This window comes from Centruroides sculpturatus, unplaced genomic scaffold, assembly GCF_000671375.1.
Source record: "Centruroides sculpturatus isolate CEXI.00-Female unplaced genomic scaffold, Cexi_2.0 scaffold426, whole genome shotgun sequence".
Taxonomy (NCBI): Eukaryota; Metazoa; Arthropoda; class Arachnida; order Scorpiones; family Buthidae; genus Centruroides; species Centruroides sculpturatus.
In genome coordinates, this window is record NW_019384749.1 from 330909 (window position 1) to 338776 (window position 7868).

At 25.0% G+C, this 7868-nt stretch overlaps 1 long non-coding RNA gene across 1 annotated transcript in view; it reads left to right on the forward strand.

The window, feature by feature from the left end:
- LOC111628526 overlaps positions 1-2027 on the forward strand; it is an 82681-nt gene extending 80654 nt beyond the window's left edge. Inside the window, exon 4 of the long non-coding RNA XR_002757188.1 lies at positions 1914-2027. This is a non-coding gene — a long non-coding RNA (uncharacterized LOC111628526). The remainder of the gene's footprint in view (positions 1-1913) is intronic.
- Positions 2028-7868: the final 5841 nt, after the last annotated feature.

Genomic DNA, 7868 nt, shown 5'->3' on the forward strand with positions numbered 1-7868 from the left:
TATTCATTAATTTTCATTTTCATGTAGTAAAGGCTCTATGCCTTCATAAAGGACGTACTTTTCCTTTGTTTAAGGGTATTCGGGCAGTTTATTCTCTGTTATATTCTCAAGTAAACAATACATACAAGTACAGTACAGTATTTTCTGAGGAAACACTCGCACTTATTTTTTTTAACCCCATTCCCGATAACCCGGCATTTTCACAAACTCGGCCACCCTTCGGTCCACATTAGGCCGAGTTTCCGAGGTTCTACTGTACTGTTAAAAATGCTTTTATATAATAAACTAAGTGCAAATATAATAAATGAAGTCATGATATGTACACAATCTTGATTTCGAACAACAAATCAAAGATGCAAAAATTTATCAAAGCATTTCTTTAATATAAGTTATAGAAGTATCTTAACTCTGTTTTTACTGTTATTTTTGTCATTAAAATGCTTTTATAATAAATAGATAAATTATTAATATATGATGATTTCATGATTATATTTTTATACTTAATATTGTTTTTTAAAAAATAAATTTTATAAAATCTTCTAGAATATTGTAAGTATTAAATTGAAAAGTTTTGTTTTCCATAAAACAATCAAAAACATACACTGGCATGCAAAACTTAAGCAACTATGTAATTTTTAAACAGATAGCCTTGAAATTGTAAAAAAGGGCTTGTTGCGATCAGTACAATGAACACCCATTTCACTAGAAAGGTGATTCGTATGCAAAAAAAAGACATCATAGGTGATATGAGGGCACACAAAATGCATGCAGTCAGCAATGTGCAGTGCAAGACTACAAATAAAAAGAATGCTTTGATTCCATACTGTATGCATTCTATTCATTTTTGCACTAGTATGCTTTCTTCATCCTATAAGTATTTGCAAAATATTGTCTCTGTATTCTGAATTTCATGTTTCCTAGGTGATTTCTTGCAGAGTTACAGCAAAAAAAAAACAATTGTTGCTTAAGTTTTAAGTTTTGCACACCAGTATAGCATAATACTACAGAAATTACTCCTTTAGAATTCTTTTTCTTTAAAAAGAATTCTAAAGGAGTGATTTCTGTAGCTTTTGAAAAACTTTTCTAAAAAAAATAGATTTTTGCCCTTTTTTTTTAAATTGTAACACTACAAAATAATCTACAGACAGATTTTCTCTGAAAACAGTTCTGATGAAAAAAAATAATTATTTCTATATTATTACTTCATTTTGAAACTGCTCAACTTAAACATGGACTGTGTTAGAATTCAGTAGAATTGAATTGTTTGAATTTGAAAAAAAATTTTTTTGTTTTTGGAATGTTCTGAAGAAATGCAAGATTTTTTCTGGCATTTAGTCTCAAATGGCATTCAATTAAAAAATTGTTTGAAGAGGATTTGAATCATTGAAAAAAATTGTTTACAATAAGTTTGAATATCCCTTTCCAGAAGTTTTTTTTTTTTTTTGGTGTGACGTAGACTGTGTTTGTGAGAGAATTATGCATTAGTTGATAGAACAAACTGTTTTGTATTGTTTTATACAAGCAGTTTGCATAAATTTATGAAAAGAAACTGTTGGTGTTTGTTGAAACTGAAAAACAAAGAAAAAATTCTCTTTCTAGTTAACTTTAAGCTGACTCACAAATTAGAAAAGAATAACTGGTATTCAAGATAATTTTTTAACATTACTAAAATATCCTATTTAGTTTTGAAGATCAGATTTATAAATCTGAAAATATTTAAGATGTATTTATCATTTGTATTATCACTTATCTCCTAAAAAAACTAAGTTTTGCTGGTAGTTTAAATATGCAATAAACTTCTAATCCATATTAATAAATAATTAGTAACATACTTAATTTTTTAAAATCTATTAATGTATTTAAAAACATCAATATACCAAATTTCAGTAATGTTGCATCATGTTGATTTTCAGGATAAACGAAGCCATTGTGGATAAAGAATTCTGCATTTTTTCGAGCACCATAAAAAATGTAAACCTAGGAAAGAAAGTTGTTAACATTTAAAATCACATTTGATGTAGTTTGAAATTAATTAAATTAAAATTATGTATAAAAAATTTTAAGAGAAGAATTATAATGTTAAATTATACAATCATCATAAAAATTTTAAAATTAAAACATTATATATACTTTTTCTAATTATTAAAGAAATGAACTTTCCTTATTAAAATATCTAATCCTTAAAAAAAGAAATAAAAGTATTTATATTTGAAGTAATCACAACCGAATTCTAAACTATAGTCAATAGTTGAGCTACATAATTGATTGTGCTGTTTGTCACCTGAATACAAAATTAATTGTAAAAGCATAATAAAATATGAAACTGTATTGTTACAGAAAACAGTTAATATAACTATCTTTTCTACTTATTTCAAATTATTAATTATTTATTTAAATAAACACAAAATGAAATATCATACAATNTATAAAAAAGAAATAAGTTTTTCTTAATAATGAAAAAAAAATCACAAAATTTTCAAATTCAGTCATTTGAAATCCTAAATTATATTAATTTAGGATTTCAAATGACTGAATTTGAATAAAATATTGAATTTGAATAAAATATTGAATAAAATATTGCAAAATTAATATTGCTGTGATTTTTTTATAATACTGTTAAAAATGCTTTTATATAATAAACTAAGTGCAAATATAATAAATGAATGAAGTCATGATATGTACACAATCTCGATTTCGAACAACAAATCAAACATGCAAAAATTTATCAAAGCATTTCTTTAATATAAGTTATAGAAGTATCTTAACTCTGTTTTTACTATTATTTTTGTCATTAAAATGTTTTTACTATTATTTTTGTCATTAAAATGCTTTTATAATAAATAGATAAATTATTAATATATGATGATTTCATGATTATATTTTTATACTTAATATTGTTTTTTAAAAAATAAATTTTATAAAATCTTCTAGAATATTGTAAGTATTAAATTGAAAAGTTTTGTTTTCCATAAAACAATCAAAAACATACACTGGCATGGAAAACTTAAGCAACTATGTAATTTTTAAACAGATAGCCTTGAAATTGTAAAAAAGGGCTTGTTGCGATCAGTACAATGAACACCCATTTCAGTAGAAAGGTGATTCGTATGCAAAAAAAAGACATCATAGGTGATATGAGGGCACACAAAATGCATGCAGTCAGCATGTGCAGTGCAAGACTACAAATAAAAAGAATGCTTTGATTCCATACTGTATGCATTCTTCATCCTATAAGTATTTGCAAAATATTGTCTCTGTATTCTGAATTTCATGTTTCCTAGGTGATTTCTTGCAGAGTTACAGCAAAAAAAAAAAACAATTGTTGCTTAAGTTTTAAGTTTTGCACACCAGTATAGCATAATACTACAGAAATTACTCCTTTAGAATTCTTTTTCTTTAAAAAGAATTCTAAAGGAGTGATTTCTGTANTATTATTTAAATAAATAAATAAATAGTGTCAAAGTTTATGGTTCAAAAATATATTTCCAGGTCATGGAAAGACTGTCTACGTCTCTAAAATTAATACACATTCGTTTTTGTGAGCTTTAAATATTTCTATCATTTCCAAGTATCGGAGGTCGCTAAGATTTCTATTAGGTTGTATTATTGATGCATCCTCCCATGCAACTCTTACGTCCTGCTCTCTGGCATAGTTGGCTAAGATTATGTTGTTTGTGTTCTTGTTAATTGTATTTTTATGTTCCTTGAGTCTTGCTTGCAAACTCCTCATTGTAGCTCCCATATATGTATGTTATATTAAATAAATAAATAAAAATAACTGTATTTCGTTTATTTTAAAATTTTAATTATTGAATTTTATTTTCTTTATTTAAATTTTATATTACATTCATTTAAGTTTACAAATTTGGAAGTTCTATTCTGTTTGATTTTAATCTCAAAATGCTATTTATATATTTGATTTGTTAATCCTAACTGAGGAAGACCTATGAATAGGTCAAAAATATTTTTATGATATTAAACTACTACTGGAAATCAAAAGGTGAATTTCCTTAAATATCTTTATATCGAAAAGAATAATATGAAAAAACTGATTTTAAGAAAATCAAATCCACAAAGCAATCTTCACATTCGTGTTTGTTAACTAAGATACAGTTATCAGGAAAATATAAACGAGTTTCTGTTATTAAGTATTGTCTGGTAAAGTATTTTGTGGGCATATTGTACTGGAATTTGGAGAATATTTTCTTCAAATCATGCACAAAAAGAAATTTTACGAAAAAAAAAATTAGTTTCAATTTTGCTCCTAAGAATTAAAACCGCGGTAGAAATACTCAAAAATTCTTTTCATTTTTTAAAAAATTTATCAATATAAAAAAAAAACTTATTTTTAATAACCAAAAACAAGTTAGTAAGCTAATTATATGTCGTACAGCTAAATGGTAGAGCTAAAGTGAATACATTATACACTAAAATACCTAAATATGATATAAGTTTAGTAAATTAACCAAAATATCCCAAATAAATGTGTCAAAACTATTTTATTTGCTTAGCTTTAAAATCAGTAAATATAAATATATATTTTATATCATTTGATTTCATCATGTTTGTAAATGATATTTATATCCATTCTAAATCTAACTTGAATCTATCAAGGAGTCAGGAACCTTTTGTGATACTAAGAGCCAAATCATGAAAAAAATGAACTAAAAATAAAATTTTAGCAGTACAATTACATTTTCAAACAATAAAAATATCAATATAATTTAAAACTATTTAAATGCATTGTAATAATGCATTGATAGATAAATGTAATGATTTCACTTATTAATACATTTTTCAAATTTGTATTCTCTTATTCAAACTCAATATATATTTAGCATTCAGATTTTTATTCATTAGTCTGTACCAATATTTATTAAAAATCAATGATATAGAAGCTTAATTAAATTATCAATTTATTAAATTATTTGAATAATTAAGATATTAACTTTTGTGAATAAGACTCTTACACATATTTCTTTACCATTATTATTCTGTGGTAAAAGTTTTTTTTTATAATAATTGTTAAACATAAAGAATGACTCTGTCGTATCAAGCATAAAAGTGAACAAATTTAGAAAGATTAAATTTTAATAAATAAAAATATTTTTAAAGTTTCTTTTTTGTTTCATTTTCAGATTTAATGCCAAATATAATTATCAGGAGAAATGCCAAAATAATTATTTTACATTGATGCAATTAAATGCATTGATTATAACAAATAAATTTAAATTATTCTGTTGTTATTTTGACTTATTTCAAATTACAATAAAGAATATGAAAGAAGAAACTTTTTTGTACGAGTTAATTTTTTTTAATGTTTAAATCTTACTTTTCCATTAATGTGATTAGCCATATCCCACAAAGGTATTAATGCCGAAATAAAATTATTTCCATCCGAAGAAGGAACTGCATTTTGTCTAGTCATGACTGTCGATACTGCCCATCTGGAAATACACATAGTTTTTGTTAATTTAAAACATTTATAATAAACATTATATTTTTAAAAAAAACTTCACTTTCCACATAAGTTAGACAGTACAAAAATAAAAAATAAAATTTTGTTTAATTTTATTTATAAACAAAAAAAAAAAAAACTTATAAACAAGCAGTAATTAACTGATAGATATCTTATTTTCTATAATAAACAAAGCATTACTGAAGAATTTGATGCTGATAAACTCAAACATAGAGCAATATATCATATCAATTATACATTGATATATAAACTATTTATTTTACATAAAAATACTTAAATTATTTATAAACAAAACTAATGATAAGTTTTCAATGATACAGATTAATTGGATAATTCTAAAATTTAATTAATTTCAGATAAAAAATGAGTGAAGACAATAAATTTTCTAAAAAATGAAATTAATTCACTTTAAATCCAAAATTAATAAATTTTTAAGATAATTTTCCATTAATTTACATTTCCCATGAAAACTGTGAGTTAAGCAAGAGTTCACATACTATCCTTATGATTAAAACATAACCACAAAAAAAAAAAAAGGGAAGGGAAGGAAAGAAAATCAACATGTGCTATTAATTTCAATTTCACAGAACTCTTTTAAAGAAAACCAAACTCAAAGTGCAGAGTAAATCATAAGCTCTGCACTTTAATATAAAACCTTAATACTTCTTACACTTGATGTTAATATTAAAAAAACTGTGGAAATACAAACGAAAGTAATTGGATATGTTTATTTCTTTCTGTGGACCATGTCCCAGGGGCACACGTGCCTCGTTATGTTAAATCTCTCCTCTTTCAGAAGGGAGATGTCTGTTATAATTTCCCCCCTTAACATTTCTTTCTAACTTTTGTCCTTCGCTTGTCATGTTTCTATTAATGGCTCTTACATTCTTTTTATATATATATATATATTAAGAGTAACAGCAGTTAGTGAATGAATAGAAAAAGAAAATTTTATTTTTTTATTTATTTCTTTGTAAGAAAAATGTTACTATATTAGCGTAAGCTTATAAAATGGAACCAAAATCTCATTCCAAAAACTTAATATCTAGAATTTTTATGCAATTCTACATTTTAAAGGGTTTTAATTAGATTAATGACGCTCTAATTCTTTCTTTATTTAAACCACTTTTTTGGGTCATTTATTCTTTCAAATGGCCACAATTTATGTTCAGTATAAATTTATTTCCTAAGTCTAGATTTGTAATTAATTTTCCATTAAAAAAAGGATGTTTCAAGTACACGATGCATGAAAATAGTTACAAAAATTCAATTACAAAAGCCATAAAGAACATTAGATAAATAGGATTCTCTTGAAAGAACTCCACAGCAAAAAAAAAAAAAAAAGTTTAATATCTGATAACCGAATCTATTAAAGCGCAACCCAAAACTCATTAAACAACAACTAATAATACATAAATAAATTAATAATGCTCGATGCACTTGTTAATTTATTTTCCTTAATGTACTAAGAAAGGAAAGGAAAAAAAACATTATTTTCTTCTTCCTCCTAATGATAAATATTACCAAATTTTGACAATCTCGAATATATTACCACGAAGATATAGTTACCGTGAACAATATTTTTGGCCATTTTTTTTTTTGTATCACCCCAGTTACAATTTTATTTTCAAACTTGGCAGCATTGCATATGTACAACGCCCTTTTATTCTAAAAATGAATAACAAAATTTCACTTAACATCCAAACGATGGATAAGTTTCAAAACGTTTAACCTTCCTAAAAGGTTAAAGAATGCATAATTTATAAATAAATAATTATTTTCTAAGCATTTGCACCTGTTTTCCGCATATTGTAGTTCGGCAGCTAAGAAAAATATACCATAAAACTTAGAATGTTTATACAATTCACTGGCAAAGAACCGGATATAAAGTACTCCCTACTGCAGTTTCTTCAACAAAAACTTTAATGATTAAATAATGTTGATACATAAATAAAATAACTCATATTGAACAAGTTAAAAAAAACACTTTAATTAATTATATTGCCTTCGTTATGAATAGTTATGGTACACGCAAAGGCGAATTTTTACCGATTTCTAGACACAAGAGACACTTGAAAAAATTTATAACGGTATAGAAGCAATAAATAAAGATGTACATAGTGTTTAAGACATTGTGAAGTGCATGTGAAAAATAATTTAACAAGATGAATTCGCAACTTGGCCAACCCACGTGGTTATTTCTGTGGCCTGCATCATCGTGAAACGGATACGGAAACACTAATCAACTCTATTGAATTTACGACTATTACTAGTCCTATTTCTGTAAACAAAAACAACAAAAAAAAAAAAACATTACAAAAATTGGATCACGGTGCATCTAACATATTTTCAAATTCCTCGACAGTTTAGAATGTCTTTAGTTCATCCT